Source organism: Natator depressus, chromosome 1 (genome assembly GCF_965152275.1).
Source record: "Natator depressus isolate rNatDep1 chromosome 1, rNatDep2.hap1, whole genome shotgun sequence".
In the NCBI taxonomy this organism is placed as follows: domain Eukaryota; kingdom Metazoa; phylum Chordata; order Testudines; family Cheloniidae; genus Natator; species Natator depressus.
In genome coordinates, this window is record NC_134234.1 from 299,580,245 (window position 1) to 299,600,091 (window position 19,847).

Genomic DNA, 19,847 nt, shown 5'->3' on the forward strand with positions numbered 1-19,847 from the left:
AGATTAATAAAATGCTAACCATAAATATAACCAGTCTCAAGCACTGAGATCCAAGAACCCAAAGTGCATAATATATTGTGAATTTTGGCATTGACATGTATTTTTTAACTGCATCATCTAATCTAAATAAAACGATATTTCAAAAATTTTTAAATAGTTTTCAGTCAAATAAGATTGAGAAAAATATATATCAGCGATCCTGTGATATTACAGTTTTTAAAATGAAAAGAATATCATATGTTAAACAGAAGTATACAGTTGCCAAACACTGTAAGTGTTCCATACTAAGGACTTACTATCCCATTAACCTTCAAATCCTTCTTCATGGCCTCTTCTGCATTGATTTCCACACGAATGTAGCCAGTAGATGGGTATCTGGAGGTATTTGTAATGTTCTCAATAGATGGATGGATAGATAGTATGATTTATCTCTGTCCTCCACCCCATCCTCTCTTACTTGTCTCTTAGTTTATAAGCTCTTTTGAGGAGGGGACTGAACTTATGTGAATATCAGAATAACAAGACAAAGCTGATCCAGTTTTCAAATATTGATGCTGTCCTGCCTCGATGAACAAACAAGTGGTATTTATACTGAATAAAAACATTAATTGCTTTGATCTTTGTCTCATATGCTTCCATGGACACATACCCTCTTCTGAAAGGTCTGAGGTGTTCAGTGCCATGGCTACTTGCAAGCAGACACCCAAACAAAGAAACTGGCGACAACTGGGCATTTTCAGGACGACCAGCTTTTCAGAGATGCCCTAAATAAATAATGGCTAGTAATTTCCAAAAGGAAAATAATTTTCTTTTTTCTCAGAAAGAAGCCAAGAATCTATATTGATTTGCACAAAGGAGCAGAAGGTCCTTTTAGATCTTATGATGCAAGATACTAGATATTACATAGATACTTCAACAGGAATAGGTGCTGGAACTAGGAGTTTGGGGGTTGCTGCAGAACCCATTGACTTGAAGTGGTTTCCATTATATACAGGATTTAAAATGCGGTTCAATGGCTCACAGTACCCCACTATAAAAATTGTTCCAGCACCCCGTCAACAGGTGAAGATTCAAAGAAAACACTACTAAAGAGGAAGAGGTACACAAGTTGGAAACCTGCCCTCCAAGGTACGACTCCTTCCATTGTTCCCATTCACCTCCCTCGGGTTCTCATATGGTTTGGTGGTTCACTAACCTGTTACCTGAAGAGTGGCAAAGCATCATCACAAACAGATGAGTATTAGAAGGAATTAAGCATGGATATCCATTCATGTTAATGACTATGCCATATAATAATTTTGATCAATCTTAAACCTCAGGAAGTCCTTAAAATCTAGTAATTAAAAAAAATGTAGTCAGTCAACTTCTGTTTATTGGTGCAATTTAATTAGTTCCAAATGGAGGGTCAGAGATTACCGTGCCCGCTTTTTAATAATAATTTGTTCAGCTGGGGTAAGATAAGACCTGCTATCCATCTAAAACTGTTCAATAGGTGCACAATGTATTCCAGGGTAATAGTAGCCTCCAAAATAAAGTATTTCTAACAAGTACTGTCTTGCATTGGTAGCGTTCAAAGAGGCCTACTTACCAACTCTGGTTCTGGAACCTCAAAGAATATCTGTTTTTTATAAAGTCAAGCAGTTGTACATGCTGACACGGAGATGGTGCGAATGTCAATATTACAAGAACAACAGTGCATCTGGCTTCTGGAAGTTGTGTCTCCGTGTGTGAGTTACGTGCATAAAAAGGGGAAAGAATGAATCTTTTCAAGTTTAGAAAATGTAATACTGTTTTTAGAGTAAAATACATTAAAGTAACTGATATGCAAGTTTGTAGGTTTGTGTAAGATATTGCAAATTTGTGTGGCTTGTTCATGCTATGTATGTAGATGCAATGTCAATAGTCAAAACTTTTAATGGTGAAACAGACAAACTATCAGTAAAGGTGAGAGGGCATCAGGGATCAGCACTGAACCCTTTTTTGTTTATCCTCATCCTGTATATCCTCACAAGGAACATACAGATGAAGGCATCTTGGTGTTTGCAGGTGATATCATTATATGCAGTGAGAAGAAAGACAGGACCTGATAAATACAGAGGTGTGTTGGAAAGATATGGGCTCCAAATAAGCAGAGGAAAAACAGAGTATATGACATGCAATTTCAATAATGTGAACACTGAAAATTATCTTTGAAACTAGATAGGCAGATGTGACGTTCCCCTCTGGTGTTATCTGGACTGGTGGTCTGGTAGGCCTCTCCAATCCTTGACTCTGAGAGCCAGCCTTACACTGCTGTGCTGTGAGAACCCCCCTCCTGGGCTGTTCACGCACAACCTCTGGCAAGTAAGCTGCTCCTAGCTACTTGCAAGCGAATGACACTAGCCAATATCTCTGGTCCCAGACACAACCCTGGGAACCTCTGTCTTGCAGTGTCCAGTTACGCCCGCTGGACACTGCAAGCTTATATAAGTTCATCAGTTTAACAAAGAAATTGATATGTACCAGGCTTGTTCTCCCAAGGGGAGTCTCTGACACACTGCAAACCAAATGCACTGCTTCAGGTAGAATAAACAAACAGATTTTTTAACTATAAATGTAGATTTTAAGTGATTATAAGTCAAAGCATAACAAGTCAGATGAAAGAAAAGCAAAACTCATTCTAAGCTGATCTTAACACTTTCAATGTCCTTAAAAACATAGATGCTTCTCACCACAGACTGGCTGGTTGCCCTTCAGCCAGGCTCTCCCCTTTGATCAGTGTTTCAATCGCTTGGTGGTGGTGGTGTCTGTAGTTGTGGGTGGAAGAGAGAGAGCATGGCAAAATGTCTCTCCCTTTTATCATGTTCTTTCTTTCCTCTTGGCTTTGTGCCCCCCCCCCCCTTCAGAGTCAGGTGAGCATTACCTCATCACAGTCCCAAATTGCCCAAAGGAAGGGGGTGACTCCCTTGAGGGTCTAACGGATTCTTTTGTTGCTGCATAAGCCAGTGTCCATTGTTCCTGTGAGGCTGGGCTGGGTTTGTCCCATCCATGCCCTGATGAGGTGTGAACTGCCTCTCTGTTCTTGGAGAGTTTTTGCATGGGCTTGCTTTAAGCCACAAGGATACATTTTCAGCCTCATAACTGTATACATGAAATTATAACCTATAACCTCACTATAAAATTACTGTAACAATTACTATAACATCACTATAACAACCATGCTCAGTACATCATGAGCCTTCTGAAGACACCCAACATGACAAACTTTGCATTGGATACCACACAATCATTTTATAAAGATGAACATGGGGGTGTAGGTGCTCCCCCAAGGCACAGAGCGTCACACCAGAAAATACTGGAAACATAAAGTTTTTAGTATCTGGGTTCTAGAATACAGAAAAATAGGGAAATGGAGGACAAAATTAGAGCGAGGATAATAAATGCCTGGCTCAAATTGAGAGAGACAAGTGGTGTAGTCTCTGACAGAAAGATATCAGTAAGATTAAAAGGGAAAGTCTATGGTTCTGAGTGTTGAGCGACAAAGAAGAAACATTAGCAAATGTCCAAAGAAATGCAAATATTGAGATGGAGTAAGCAAGAAAGACTACTCAGAGAAATGTGTATGTTATATACATGTGGAAACTAACACCCACAAATAAAAAAACAGGGAGTGCAGTCTCAGGTGGTTTGATCATGTAAAGGGCAGTCCTGAAAACTGTGTGGGCGAAAGAGTCAAACAGATCAAGACTGAAGGAACAAGTGGTAGAATGTCTTAAAGAAAGACATGTTAGCATGTGGTGTGATAGAGCTGCATTTCTCAAAAGGGTACTCCAGGGCGTCTGCAGGTCCCACTGATCAACTCCTCCCCCTTCCTCCCTCAACTCATCCCCCTCCCTCCTAGCGCCTCCTGCACGCAGGGGAAAATAGTGGGGATAGGGCGCACTCGGGGGAGGGGGAGGGGGCGGAATCGTGTCCAGGGTCACTGGCCCTGCTGCACGTCACGTTGGCTGGGGAGGAGCGGTGACAGGGTGCACTCGAGGAAGGGGGCGGAAAGAGGTGGAGAAGAGGAGGGGCAGGGATGGAGCTTCGATGGGAAGAGGTGGGGCAGGGGTGGGGCCTTGGGGGAAGGGCCGGAGTGGGGGCAGGGCCTGGGACTGAGCGGGGAGCTTGGGGATCTGCAAAAATTTTTAAATCAAAATGGGGGTCCTTGGGTTGCTAAAGTTTGAGAACCGCTATGATAGAGGATATGGCAATGAACAGAGCACTTTGGAGGGAGAAGACGCGTAGAGTGGACCCCATTTGATGGGATTAATTTAAGGATGATTACACTATCTTATTTAAAATTAGTTAGCCTCACTGTTTTCTTATTTAGCTAAATAAGTACAGTTGCAAGAGATAATGGACACACCTTTTTCTGGTTTATACAACTAGCGCTTTCTGATATGCTGTATTACTACAAATATTGAAAGTTGAGTTCTTCAAGTATGTGTCAGTGTGCATCCCAGCGTAGGTGCACATGTGCCTCATGCGTGCAAATCTGGAGGTTTTTTTTTTTAATAGCAATGTCCTTTGGAGCTGTGCTTCCTCATGCACTCTGTGCACATCCTAACCCCACAAGGAGGCATAAAGGATGGGGTAGTTGTGACTCTCCCTCAGTTCCCTCTTACTACGAGTGGCAGTGAAATAGATCCTGGTGAGCATCTGACTCTCTGGTTCTTAGCTCAGACTAAATATCTACAAGTCTTGAGAAAATCTTCTGAACTACTTTCTGATCTTCTGTATTGTCTACCATTAACTGTTTCCATCCATCTGAGCTGATGGATAGTCAGAACCCCCTGTACACACTCCGTTGTACATACTCCTCTGTTCGGGCTTCTTAACATTACAGACTTGAAACCTGTGGGCTTTAAGAGCTGTCCATTCTGCAATGTACTAATCCCCCTGAAAAATGGCCACAGCAGGTGTCTCTTCTGTTTGGGAAAATCTTATATACCGAGCAGAATTTTGGTCTATCATTCCCCACAGGAACATGTAAGCTGTGAGACACAAGGCTAAAGCTTTCTGAGCCAATCCACGAAGGTCTCATCAGACCCAGAGAACACAAGCCCCAGATTGTTGCTGACAGACAAGCCATCTTCATTCAATGCCACACCTAGCTGTTACGTGACACCAAGGCCAGCATGAAGAAGATGGTGCTGAGGAAACACCCAGCACTGGCACTGCTGCCATTGGCACAGAAGCCATCCTGAAAGCCATTAGAATCAAAGCTGGCATCAACACTGGAGTTTGTCTGGCACTGAAAGGCATTGCTCTGAACGTAGTTAGAGACTCCAGACAGGCTCAGTGTACTCCCAAAAGGACAGACACCATAAAGCTTCCAGAGGTAAATCCGCCAAGCCCTGCACAGAGGGCTGGGCAGAGGGAGCAGCTTATGATGCAGAAGACTCCTCTGGCACTGATTTCAGGTCTAATGAAGCATCCATTGGCGCTGCTGCCTACAACAGAGGATAAACCGAGAGAAGAACCAAGATGGTTGTTGGTACCAAGACACATCAGCATCAGACTCTAGTACTAAGCATGCAATATGTTTCAGTGCTGCCACTGGAGGAGGTCTATTCCTCCTCACCCTCAGTGGGGCATACATTCTCCCCATCCTCCAGTAGAGAGCCCCTATTCTTTGAGGTCAGTGGTCAACACAACAGACAGACCTGCCACCTTATTCTACAGGACTCAACCACCACTGGCATTTCAGGAATGACACTGGACAGCCAGCATCCAACAAACTAGCAATATTTCTTTGGCATGTGACTGTGGCCCTATTGTCAATGCTGGGGCCCACCATCTCAGGCTCTGAGAAACAGGTCTCTCCCACTGCACTTGAGAAAAAATAAGAGCTCATTCTCCCCATCAGCATCCAGGCCAGACCACCTGAGCCAGAGTATCAGGAAGAGCCAAAGCCAGGTACAGAGTAGCATCTGTATCACCGCCAAGCAGCTTTCATGTTTGTCTCATGATGAAGTGATATCCTTGACACCGGTATAGACATCAGATTTTAAAACATTACAGGAGCTCCTGGTGAGGATTGTGAAGAGTCTGGAGATCAAGACATGGGTCATATTGGAGAAATCCCACAGGCTGTTAGATAGCTTATCAGCTTCTGGTCCAGCCAAGATTGTCACTCCCATAAATGAGAGACTACACGACCTGCTAAGGCTCTGTGTGGCAGAGACGAGCAATGAGAATGCCTACTGCAAAATGAGTTGAGAAGAAGTACCAGGTTTCCATGGGGCCTGGGAACTTCTACACTCAGCACAGTCTGGGCTCCCCAGGCATGTCAGCCATACAAGAGATGTCAAAATTGAAAAAGAGTACCCCGAGGCCAAGGACTTCAAAAGGCTTGACCTTTTGTGAGAAAATTTTCCCTAACTGTCAGGCATTACTGGCCAAGTATGACTGTCTAACATGGAACAAGGAATCTTGAAGCTCCGGCATGAGAGCAGAGAATTGCTTAAAGACATAATCAAGGAAGGCTAATTATTGGCCAGGATGGCCCGATAGGTGGCAATGGATGCCTCTGACACTGCAGCTAGATCTATGACCACAGTGATGAAAACGCATTATGCATTGTGGCTTCAGAGAACTGGCATCCCTAGGAGGTGCAGGCTGTGAGCGAAAGCTGCTCAATGAGAGGGTGGACAGGGCTCTGCACTCACTGAAGGACTCAGGCCACTATCTACTCTGTGGGGAGTTATACCCCATCTTCTGTTCTGCAGGCCTTGATAATGTGCCCCATTGCCACAACACATCAGCGAATTTGTTGGGAGCCATTTCAAACCCAGTCTAGAGAGCATGACTTTTGGAAGCCACCTCACCCCGGCATACCTGCCATGACTTTAAACAGATGGTTGTTAGAAAACATCCCCCATGGCCACCCAAATTCTACTCTTTACCCCCTACTGACATCCCTTCCCTATCATTCTCCAGGAACTCTTCTCATGAGAACTTGTTACAATCAGAAGAGGCCTGATTGCTTTGTCTAGGAGCCAGAGAGGAGGATCCATCAGAGTTTAGGGAAATTCATAGATTCCGAAGCCAGAAGGGACCATTGTGATCATCTAGTCTGACCTCCATAGAACTTCCCCAAAATAATTACTAGAGCATATCTTTTAAGGAAAAAAAATCTTGATTTAAATATTGTCAGTGATGGAGAATCCACCATGAACCTTGATAAATTGTTCCAAAGATTAATTACTCTCACCATGAAAAAAAATTACAATTTATTTCCATTGTGAATTTGTCTAGCTTCAACCCTAAGCCATTGTCTGGTGTTATACCTTTCTCTACCAGAATGAAGAGCTCATTACTAAATATTTGTTCCTCATGTAGATATTTATGGACTGTAATCAAGTCACCCCTTAATCTTCTCTTTGTTAAGCTAAATATATTGAGCTCCTTCAGTCCATCACTCTATGGCATGTTTTCTAATCCTTGAATTATTCTTGTGGCTCTTCTCTGAACCCTCACCAATTTATCTTGAATAGTGGGGAGAACTGGAGACTGTATTCCAGCTGGGGTCACCCCGGTGCCAAATACAATGGTAAAAGAACCTCTGTATTCCTATTTGAGATTCCCCTGTTTATGCTCTTTTGGCCACAGTGTCAAACTTAGAACTCATGTGACCTTGAGGTATTCTACCTTCTCTCCACCTCTGACTCTTCCAGCTGCCTGGACAGCCCATCCCATCCCTTTCCATTCCTTCAATCTCATTATTCTCTGGCTCCTTCTCCTCATGATAAAAACATGCCTTGGTCCTTGCTCAACTAATAAATAATAATAATAAATACACTTTTTTAGCCCTCCTTCCTCTACAAGTACTGCCCTATCTCTCTCCTCTCCTTTATCTCTAAACTCATTGAAAGTACAGTCTGTAACCATTACACTCATTTCCTCTCTTCCCCTCTGTCTTGGATCGCTTCCAATCTGACTTCTGACTTTTCCACTTTTCCAAAATTCCTCCCAATAGGGTCTTTAAGGACCTTTTCCTTACCAGATCTCAGGGCCTCTGCTCCATTTTTTTCCTTCTTGATTTGTCATGTGCTTTTGATACTGTTACATTTTCTTCTCCTTCTTGTCATCTTATCCTCACTGAACTTTTGAGGTACTGTCTCTTCCTTCAGTTTCTCTGTCAGTGGGTCCCCTGCATCCTCCTATCCCACTCTCTTTTGGGGTTCCCCAGAACTATGTCGATGGGTCTCAGTTCTTCCCCTCTGTTTCTCGGTGAGCTCATCAGCTCACATGCCTTCAGCTGTCATCTCTATGCAAGTGTCACAAATCTTAACCAACCTGATTCCTTCCATCAAAATCTGCATCTCTGCTTGGCTCTTTGACATCTCCTAATGTGCTGTCATCACCTTAACTTAAGATGGCCAGAATAGAACCGTATCTTCCTTCTCAACCTACTCCACTTGCCTCATTTTTTGTCACTGAAGATAAGACCAGCATCACGCATGTCACTCAAGCCCACAATTTTGTTACTGTTTTTGACTGCTTCCTTTCCCTTCCCTAACTATATACACCTAGGTCATATATTGCTGATTCTTCCTTTTTAACTTTTCCAAGTTCCCCCTTTTTCTTTCCATCACCACAGCTAAATCTCTTGTTCAGGCCTTCGTGATATTTCTCCTTTACTACTTCAATTTTCCCCTCTCTGTCTTCTCAAATGCATGCATTGTTCCATTGCAGTCAATACAAAATGAAGATACTAGACTCACCCCCCCCCCCCTTGCCCATTAATTTGATCAGGTCATGTCCCTCTTTGAATCTATCCCATCAAATTTAATTTTCTTCTCAACACCTTCAAAGCTCTACATAACTCTTCCTTTCTGTATTTATTCTCCCTTGTCAAATGTTGTGTTGTTGCCTCCCCCACCCCAATTTGGTCTACTGTTGTCAGTGCTCCCAGACTTGTTCACCTGTTTGTCAGCTTTTCATGCAGTCACCTCTGCTTTCTTCTGCACAGCTCTCTATGTATGGTAGGACTTCTGTTAGCTCAACTACCTGCCCTACTTGCATGTAAGGCCTTCTCAAAGATACATTTCTGCCTGTTGTTCGTGTTCTCTTTCCCTAATATCTGTTTACTTCTCTGTCCTTCAATATCAGCTCCTGAGGATAGGATGGTCTTTTTAAAGCATTTGGAAAGCATTTAAGGCACTACAGTAAATAAATAATAAACAATCTTTAACATCTTTTTAATATATTCAGGTTTAAATGAAAGTTTTACAGAGGAAAACACATATTTTCTTGATAGTGTTCACCACTTCTGTATTCTGAAGCCTCATTCCTCTGTACTAGCTTCCATTAAGGCATGGCTCTTCACACTGAAAGGCAAAAATGTACAGCCTCTCTGTGAGGACACTATTAATTCCACACTCTCTATCTCTTAAAGTAGAGCAGCTGGCACCCAGCCCCCAGGAGAACAAGCTCATCACTTCTACCACATGCTTGTTCTCTACCAGCTGAGGCAGCAGGAGTCTTAAGTTAGCTCTCAAATATTGGTCTTGCTCATGGCAGCACAGAGTGTGCTACAATGCCTCTGGGCCATCTGAAAATAATTTCTAGCACAGTAGGAGTGAAACTACAGAGCTGTGGCATTCAAAGATAGGAAACTCATGAGGAAGGCCAGATTCTATGCTCCCCTCAGTAAGAAGCAGTGAAGTTTATTTATCTGGTCAGTAAAATAACATACAATGTAGAAATATAAAATTATAGCTATAGCTTGAAGATGTCAAGGAATGAATCTTTCAACAGTGAAAGAGCAACTCTTACTGCTGGTTTTCCAGACCTACATTATGCTTCCAGTTATGAACAGTTTCAACAACATAAATGTTTACAGTGTCAGTAATGCTTGTCATATATATATGTCATATTTATATATATATATATATATATATATATATATGCGTGTGTGTATTATAATATGAATGATAAAAAATTTGTAGCATATGCTACGTAATAAATGATAAAATGTGTACCATATGCTGTACAGACACATTACACTATTTGCACATTAGAGGTTTCATTGCTTGCCACACTACAGGCTGCTACTTAATGTATTCTTATCATATGTGTTTTCAAATGCTTCCGCTGCTTACTGTAGGCTTTTCTAGTTGTTCTAAATGCTCTAGCCAGTAGTTTTTCATTAGAAATGAAATAATGAGTTGCATGCTTTGAAGGGGACCACAGACAGGCAAGGAAATTGATTGAGGCATTTAGGGTTACAAAGAAACTTCTATGTGCAAGTAATTCCATAATTCTCCGTTATGGGCTTACTTTACCTTCTTCTGAAGCATCAGCCAGATGCCACTATCAGAGACAGAATATAGTGCTGGATGTTCCTATACTTTATTTTTGTCTAAGTACAGTGTATACCTGGATGCTTATCAGTGTCTTAAACAATTCCTCTTGTCTGTCTCTCGGGGTGCAAATATCTGATACTGAAAGGACTTTCTTTCATTGTCACTGTTGCTTGGAATTTTTCCAAAGTAGGTTAGACTCACTTTCTCAAGTGTTGTTCAGCTGTTAGCATATTTTCCTGAAATATATTGCTACTTGGTATGATATCAGTATTTTTTAACCAGTTGTAAAGTTGATCTTGCAGTGTACTGAGCTGCTGCATTCCAGAGGAATGAAGTCCACAATGGATGAATTGCAAAAAGTGTATTCAGAGAAAAGTACCTCTTCTCCAAGTGGCTGCCCACTCTTGGGACCCTGCTTCTCCCTTGGTCATGTAATGCAGATCTCATTATACAAAATTTTTGAGCCATTTAGGAATCTTAGATTGGAAAAGCTGCTTAGATTGGAAAAGCTCTTTACAGTACATTCAACCCCCTCCTCCCTTGATTTTGCTCTACCTGTTCTGTCCCCCAGTGCAGCATAGGGGGACAGTATTTTCCCACATGTTGTCTGGAGCATTCTTCTAAAAAGTGGAGGCTATAGAGGTTACTAGGTTCTGTCTGAGGGACAGTTGTTGGTGTTGTGGTGAATTTTATATTATTTTCTTCACTGAAAGTATGAGGAAAAATGATGTAAGTATAAGGATCTTAAATGAGAAAACAAACCTTAATGGTGTAAGCCTCATAATACCTACTTGAGGTGTATGGTAAATATTATTACTCATATTTTATTGATGGGGAAGCTGAGAGACACATTTTTAAGTAACATGCGGAAGGTCACTCAATAAGTCAGTGTCAGGATTGGGATTGGGGTGAACGTCTCCTCCGGGCCAGTCCTGTGCGTAACCACTGCCTCTCTCATATTATGCCACCTCTTGTTTTGCTATTACAGACTAATTTTAATGTCGACCTTCTAATCAATGGTATAAATCAGATAGTAATCATTATTTGTATGCTTTTTACAGTAGTAATAGCACACTTTATCAGTGGGATTTTATTTATTTTAGAGACCTAGGTCTTCAGTTCACAGAAGGGGTAGAGCTCATGGTGCATTTCCTCAGCTTACCAAGCCATTGTGCTTCAACCTTATTTCTGAGGGCCCAACTCTAGAGGAGTGGGAGAAGTTGCCTTCATGTCCATTTATCCATTAAAATCTTTGCTGAGGCTGCCCACAAGAGTGTTACTTTTGGTGTTGATTGTGTTGACATTCTTTTTAAGTAATAATCTATCTATCGTTGTCATGTAGCTGCCAGATGGAACAACTTTCGGCCATCTTGACATTTTCTGCATTTGACCTAGCAAACCAGAGGTGAAAGGTGCTGTATCTTGTTACCAGTCCCTTGAGCCATTCAGTCCTCGCGTCATTTTTGTTTGTGTAGGTGATTGTAGTTTTGAAAGGCTGTACCCAACAAGTTACCACATATGTCTAGCCTGAAAGCACACTTCGCTCACATGAAACACTACCTTTATTCTGAACTCGCTTATGGAGGGGGAGCAACATATTTTTTTTACAATTAAACCCCCTGACTCTTGCCAATTCTTGTTTCTGGAGCAGACAAGATTTAAAGCAATGTCACCACTCTTATTGACCTATGTAGCTTAAATTCTGCTAACAATGGACACTTTTAATGTCTTTATTGGCAGTACTTTTTTTCTTTCCTTAATTGTTTACTGAGTCGATCCCGCTACATTCTTCAATGCGAGCAAATTGCTCTGAGGAATTCTTGATTTAGTAGTTCAGAAAACTGGGGTTTTCAGTCTTCTAGCACATTTTATTTGGAAGAATCTTCTATTTAGCTACTTCAGCTTTTAAATGTTGACAGTTTGCCATTTCATTACCTTTCATTTCCATTAAACTGCCACTATAAATGACATTATTATCTTTGGCATCTTATTTATCTTAGCAATTTCCTTTACTTTCAGAAATTTCTCAGTCTTGTGTACAGTAAAACATCATTTGTGCATTTTCTTTTAGTTCTTCCTAATATTGATTTTGCTTGAGTCGACCTCAGAAGTGATCTTTACCTATTCACTGTCAAGTTCAGGAACTCAATCATCACTAAAATTCTATTTTAGGCTGACTTCATCCAGAAATATACTGTCTGCCACGGAGTTAATAAAATAGCTAGTTACGAGTATTTGTCTCAACAGTTTTATTGAATAAAGTAATTTGTTTTCTAAGTAGGAATCTGTTAAACAATGAGACTTATTTGGATGTTTACTATAATGGGAGAAAGTTGATTATGGTAGTAATAGGTATATGGGCCTGATCCTGTGAAGGATCCATGGCCAGATCTCTTACTGAGTTCAGTGAAGGTTACACACATGAAGTGCTTCTGAGATTGGACACTAAATTTGTATGTCATATGTGAACTTAGTTAAAAATCAGGAAAACTTCCATTATTTTACGTTGTTATTTAAATGGGCTGACTAAACACTTTTTTAATATTTCAGTGATACAGACCCACAATAAAGTTGGAAGAATGTCAGTTCAAGAATTTGGTTCAGTGCCCTTCCAGCTGAGTTTTTGTTGTTGTTTATTTGTGTGTGTAGGTGCGCGCGTGTGTGTAAATCAGTAGATTTACTTTTTTTTTTTTTTTTTTTTTGCCTTTCATATAGAAAATAAAAAGCTCCTTTGGACTTGAAGCAAAGGTTCTAAGCAGCATTCTGATTTGCCTCTCTCATAGTCCCAAATGTATTTATTTTCCTGAACCTTTTTCCTTTTTTCTTTTTTGAATAAACACCTATGAAAATATATTGCTTGCAGTTGCAATCCATCCAATGGGCCTGTGAGAAGCCTACTTGCCCTGAATACCTGTGTTGCATTGGTTCCCTAGAAACTTGTATTATCCAACTTTTTGCTGAGATTAAACAGAAATTGCTTGTCTCTCCTCAATTTCTCTCATGTCTTTCAGTATTGGGTTTTTTTTCTCTTCATTTCTGTACCCTGTGATCCTAAAAGTCCTTCAGTGTCCACTGGCAGAAGACCCACTAAAATGGGTCTTCATATCAGACCTGAAACACTCACTACCCCAAGACATGGTTGTCATAATATGTATCCAAAAAAGTTTCTTCTAAGGTATCCTATATAAACTGGTGAAATGCCTCTCATGAATGTCATTGTGTGCTGTGTGTATGGGTTATGTATACAGAGTTATGTATGTCTGCTGGAAATATGTTGTTAAAATTTGTTTGGAGGCAGTTGATAAACAAGTTTGTCTTAGACAAAGCAATACTATTTCACCTGCTTGTCTGTGTTTCCAATGTAGATTGAGCAAGGTGAGGCCAGAGACAATGCATTTGCAACTGACTCAACAGCAAAGGAAAAGCAAATTGAGAGGAAAATGAGGAAGCAGCATGGCTTAATTACAAGCAAAGGATATTGAAAGTACATTTGCCTCTAAGGTAAATAAAGTGATCAAGCCAATCAAAAAGCAAATTGACCAAAGGATGAACAGCCCGGAACAGGAACTTTGGTCTGGGATCACTTTTCAAAGAATACTTTTCTAAGGTTTCCTGGACCATAAGAAAGGGGAGAGAACTCGTGAGTTATTCATCACCTAGGGAATGAGGGGGACCTCACATTCTGATTCTATGAAAAGTTAGATTATCCTACCAGGAAGTGCTGGAGATGCTGCAAGTGAGAATTCTGTTTAGGCAATGACATTGCTTGCTCAAATTAAGTTTTAGGCACTAGAAAGCACGTTATTTTTGTTTTGTTTGTAACCTCTTTTCCTCTTACTTAGTATCACTTAAATCTCTGCTCTTTATTCATAACCTTTTTTTCCTTAGTTTTACTATAAGCCATCTCTGTGTCATTATATTGAAGTAAAGAATGAGTCCTCAGCTAACCTCATCATCAATGACGATCCTTAGATTCGAGGATGATCTCTACCACAGATTTACATATGGGTCCTGAGATGACTCAGGAGTCCAATCCTGGAACCACAGATTCACCCGCAATAGGTACAGACATTTTCTGGCAGGTCAGCTGCTGTCTGGGAGAAAGTTCTTTTTTTTTCTTCCTTCTCTCTCTCTTTTCAGCTTCAAGGGCAAGGCCTTGCTCCTTGAAGTAGGCCAGTGCTTGATGGAGGATGTGGTGCCGCTGAGATTGGTTGGTGGCTTGCTCCTCCCAGCTTGTGATGTCAACATCAGTTTTCTTGAGATACGCTTTGTTGTCTTTGTAGCGTTTCCTCTGACATCCACGGGATCTCTGGCCATGGGTGAGGTGAGAGTAGAAGACTTGTTTTGGTAGGTGAACGTCTGGCATCTACGCACAATGTCCAGCCCAGCAGAGTTGGTGCAAGAGGATCATTACTTCAATGCTGGTGACATTGGCTTCAGTGAGGATGCTGGTGTTAATGCAGTGATGTTCCTACTTCAGGCGAAGGATTTTCTGGAGGTATCATTGGTGGTACCTCTCCAGACTCTTGAGGTGCTGTCGATAGGTCACCCAGGTTTCACGTCCATAAAGGAGTGTAGGAATAACAATTGTCTTATAGACCTGGATCTCGGTGTTCTTTCTTAGATCATGGTCTGTGAAAATGCGTCGGAGCAATTTCCCAAGGGAAGCACTTGCACACTGGATCCTGTGCTGGATCTCACTGTCGATTTTTGCATTTTGAGAAAGTTGGCTACCGAGGTAGCAGAAGTGCTTGACTGTTTCCAAAGTTTGCCCCTCAGTGGTGATTTGTGGTGGGTCATGTGCAAGGTCTGAAGCAGGCTGATGGAACACGTTAGTCTACTCAATCTTGAGTGAGAGTCCTAGGTTTCAGTAAGCTTGTGCAAAAAAATCCAGTGTGGACTGAAGGTCATTCTCTGTGTGTGCAAGAATGACACAGTCATCAGCATACTAAAGATCCGTAATGGACGCCCTGAGGACTTTAGTCTGCGAGCGGGGACATCAAAGATTAAAAAGCCACCCATCCATTCTGTATTGAATGTCAACTCCATTGGACAGGCAGTCTTTAATGAGGACCAAAATGACTGCTAAACAGATGGAGAACAGGGTTGGGGCAATAACGCATCCTGGCTTAATCCCAGTTTTAATGTCTAAAGGGTCCATCTCCAGGCCATTACAGGGAACAGTGGCAGTCATCTGATCATGAAGAAGCCTTAGGACCTTCATACATTTTGGAGGGCAGCCAAACCTAGTCAACACATTCCACAGGGCTTCATGATTGACACAGTCGAAGGCCTTTGTCAAATGGATGACGTCCATATACAGGTCCTGATTTTGCTCCTGAGACTTTTCCTGGATTTTGCGGGCAGCGAAGATCATGTTGGTTATCTCATGGGATGGTCTGAAGCTGCACTGAGATTCCGGCAATATTTCCTCAGCAAGGGGGAGTGATCAGTTTAAGAGGATACAGGGGAGAATTTTCCCTGCTGTAGATAGCAAAGCAATGCCTCGATAATTTCCACACTCCAACTTATCGTCTTTCTTAAAGATTGTAACAATATTGGCATTTCTCAAGTCTTCTGGAATCTTCTCATTATACCAGATATGAACAAAAAGTTTGTGGAGCTTCCTTACCATTCTTCACCTCCAAGCTTTTAAACTTCAGCTGATATGCCATCTGGCCCTGCTGCCTTGTTGTTCTTGGTTTGCATAATGGCTCGTGTTACCTTTTCAAGGGGGAGGGAGGGCTTCAGCAGGAGATGCTCTTTCATGTCATTCAGGAGTGGATTCGATAGTGGCATCAGAGGGAGCTGACTCACGGTTCAGGAGTGACTCAAATACTCCTTCAGTCTGACTTTGATGGCTTCGCTGTCCTTAAAATACATTGACCCATCTTGAGTTTGGAGTGGTATGGGACCATCAGAGCATGGACCGTAAATGGCCCATATTGCCTGAAAAAAGCTCCTCATGTCATGTTTATCGGTGTAAACCTCAATCTCCTTGGCCTTTTCTCACCACCACTTGTTTTCGGTGTTGCGGATTTTCCTTTTGGCTTCAGTCTTGAGTTGCTTTTATGACTCTTTCTTCCGCTCGTGTAGCATGTCGTTTTTTCCATATGCAATGACCTTTTCTTTTCCAGTGGAGCAGGTCCTGAATCTCAACATCATTCTCATCAAATCAATCTTGGTGATGGTGGGTGTCATAGCCAATGGACTTAATACATGCTGAGAGAATGGCAGCCTTTAATCCCTTCCAGAAATTTTCATTACTATCATCAATTGTAGGCATAGCAGTGAACCTCTCTTGGAGTTTCTCCCAAGTCACTGTATCTAACTCCAACAGCACCCTCCTCCTGGGCAAATGTGTAGGACATGGCCTGGTCATCACAAACACCATCTTTAGACAAAGTGAGAAGTGTAAGGCCACCCGGAGACACCTTCATTCCGGACATTGGCACTTCTTGACTATGTTGTTGTCAAAGTTCTAGATTGGAAGGATGTCCTCATCATGAGGGCCATGCATGGAACTGTTGGGCAGACCATCGCCTTATTAGATCTACCATGAATTTTCAAATAGCCTCAAGTCATCATGAGCAGGCAAAATCAGTACAAAAGAAATTCAATGTCAAGTCTGTCAGCTAACCTAACAGGCTGGTGTGTGCACTGTCTCTTTGAGGCAGCGAACGTAATAATTTCTGAGTGTTCAGTGAGAGGGACTGAACTCTGCAGAAAGACATCTCTGGAGAGCCCAGGAACTGGGGTTCACGAAATGTTACCTGCAAGGCAAGGTTTAGACTGGCTGAGGCTTGAGGAGTTTGCTGGTGATGCAGACAGACTGCTGTGGCAGGGAATTGACACAGTTTAAGCCCCAGCAAAGCTCTCCCTTGCTGAGGCAGACAGGTAACACAGTGGCTTACAGTTCTGGGTGTCTTGAGGAGAGTGTCACACTCACCCTTATGGTCCCTGTTCCACTTCACTTAATGTATCAGTAATGAGTAATCTGATTTGGGTTCTGCAATTCAACCATAACTATTTATGTATAAGAATTAATTAAAGATGTTAAAATTTTTAATATATGGAAGGTAAAATAACTTGTCAGTAATACTGGGGTGTGACACAGGAGTGGGGTAAACTGGCTAGCCTCGGGCTCAGCATCAGCTTTAACCTCTTTAACCCTGAATTAATTTATCCTCAAAGGAATCTCAGTTGAGACCTGGTTTGAATAGTTTGTGGGTAGGACAGAAGGTATGGGAGTGAGATGATAGAGCTGCTGAGGAAAGCCCAGTGTAGAGTTTTTAGGTGTTGACAATTATATGTATGTGGAGTGGCAGCTTAGAAGCTGGGTAGGTGCACTTCACTTTTCAAACTTCCTTGAAGAGTGTTCCCCTGCAGTATCTATCCCTTGTCACTGGGCACTCACAGAAATGACCATGTCAGCTCTCTTGAAAGAGACAGTGTGCACACCGGCCTGTTGGCTCAGCTGAGGATGCACCCCTTATTCTAGTATAACAGCACTGAGATGAATTTATAACAAAATAAGAATATGTTTATTACTAAAGGCCAGATTTTTAAGTGATACTAAGCAAAGATAATAGAAACAGAAAATGGTTAGAAATAAAACAAAAGTATAACAATGCTTTCTAGTGACTAAAACTTAACAAGCTACAATCATTTGGCTAAAAGCAGTTTTCATACCCTCAAAGTCCTTTTCTTCAGAGCTGGCGGATGTTCAGTTCAATCAGGATCCAGATTTTTCATGAATCATTCTTCTCCACCAGGAATGTTCCTCAGTGAAATGGATACCAAAATGTCTATTTGCTTCACGTTATATTTCCCCAAAACTCATTGTTTTGACCCCACAGACAAGACAACCACATGTGACTTTAGTTTGTGATGTCTTCCCATGCTGATTTCGTATCCTCCAGTTAACCTCACTTTTCCTGTTGACTTATATGCATAGGGGGCTTCCTTTTTGTTGATTTCACTGCTTTAATTTACATTAGAAGCAAAGAGATAACTATCTTCCCCCATGTCTGGAAGACAATCTATTTCTCCCTGTGTTTGTTTACAGATTTTTAAATGGAGTATCAATAAGTATCCATAATTCCTCCTGTAGTGTTAATACTTACATTTCACAATGATATTAGTGACCAGCATATCACAGGCTTTCATTTGATACCTTGCAAGACACTTTTTGAATAAACACAGTGACAGCAATGAGTTAGGTGTTGTGAGTTTGTAAGGCCTGACAAAAGTTGCTGACACAGCATAGTGAACCACCAATGGGCCTTTGTGTCACATTATTGCTTGAATATTATTTAGTTATTTAAATTAAATTATTTTGATAGATTATAGTAAGTTTGGGTGTTGACATAGATTGTTATAATTTTGAATGTTTATTTTTAAGAATAAAAATTTAAATTTTTAAAAATCAGATTTTTTAAAAAAAAATCATCAGTTTTTGTCCACTCTAAACTAAATGCCTTGTTCCTGCTGTTAAATAATTCTTTGGTATAATATAGCTATTTGGTCACTCTATAACCCACCAGTCACAGACTTTTAAAGGCAAGAGCCCTAGGTGGCGAACCCAGTCATACCTGCTGTCTAAATATGGTTGACAAACAGGGTTACTGGGGCTCATGGTCCGGTTTAACAGTGGGCAAATTATGGAATTCCATAGGTAAAGGCATAAGGTCTGGCACCTTTTGAGGTACACTCAGAGAGATCTGAAGGGTAACAGAGGTGCAGTTAGCCTTATAACCATGTCAATAAGTACCAAATAACCTATGACATGGTGAGTTGTTGTCCCCTCTATTTTGATGGAACAATATTGCTTCCAGAAGTCTGTACTGTTTTGTAAGTATTTGCATAATTGCAGTCAAAGTTAGTGTAATTGAAATGTCTATAATCAGTGTTCATTTTTATAGTCACTTCTGTAAAGCCCAAGTTTTTCCTTTCCTCAACAGAGTCTAGAGTACCTTTTTATCCTTTGTAAAGTGATAGTTTCATAGTCCTATATGCGTGACTTCTTCAATTTAGCTAGCTCTAACTATCTGTTACACCACTGATTTCTGTGTGGGAGAGAGAATATTTTTTTCCCATGCCATTAGAATTAATCTTTTAGCAGCAAGCATTACACTTAGGAACCATTGTATTGACATAGGAAAATAAGTTGAAAGCTGTTCGAGCAAGTGCAGCCATTTCAGATTCTTTTTTGAAATCCTGATTTAATACCACGTTAATTCTCCTGAAAACCTCTGAGAATGCCATCTGAACTCTTGGCAATCCAGTAACAATGCAATAATTCCTTCATAATCTCTTTGCAATTATTTATTTATATTTCTTCCTTCTAAAGTCATTTTGTTTTGTAGTAGGGGACATGGAGAATACCTGTGCTCCCAAAATGTTTTCAGTTGCAATAATAATAATAAAAGTAAACTTCTGGTGGCTCTGGTTATCAAACACCAACAAAACACCCTTTCTTCCATCTTGAAACCATACACCAGCACAGTAGGC

The 19,847-nt window shown here is 41.2% G+C and overlaps 1 protein-coding gene across 10 annotated transcripts in view; it reads left to right on the forward strand.

The window, feature by feature from the left end:
* Nucleotides 1-19,847, forward strand: part of FOXP2 (forkhead box P2) — a 554,228-nt gene that overhangs the window by 131,592 nt on the left and 402,789 nt on the right. The window contains exon 3 of one of the 10 annotated variants that reach the window (XM_074942274.1): nucleotides 13,700-13,835. The exons of the other annotated variants lie outside the window; for them this stretch is intronic. The gene's annotated coding sequence lies outside the window, so the exon portion shown is untranslated. The remainder of the gene's footprint in view (nucleotides 1-13,699; nucleotides 13,836-19,847) is intronic. 10 annotated transcript variants of the gene reach the window in all.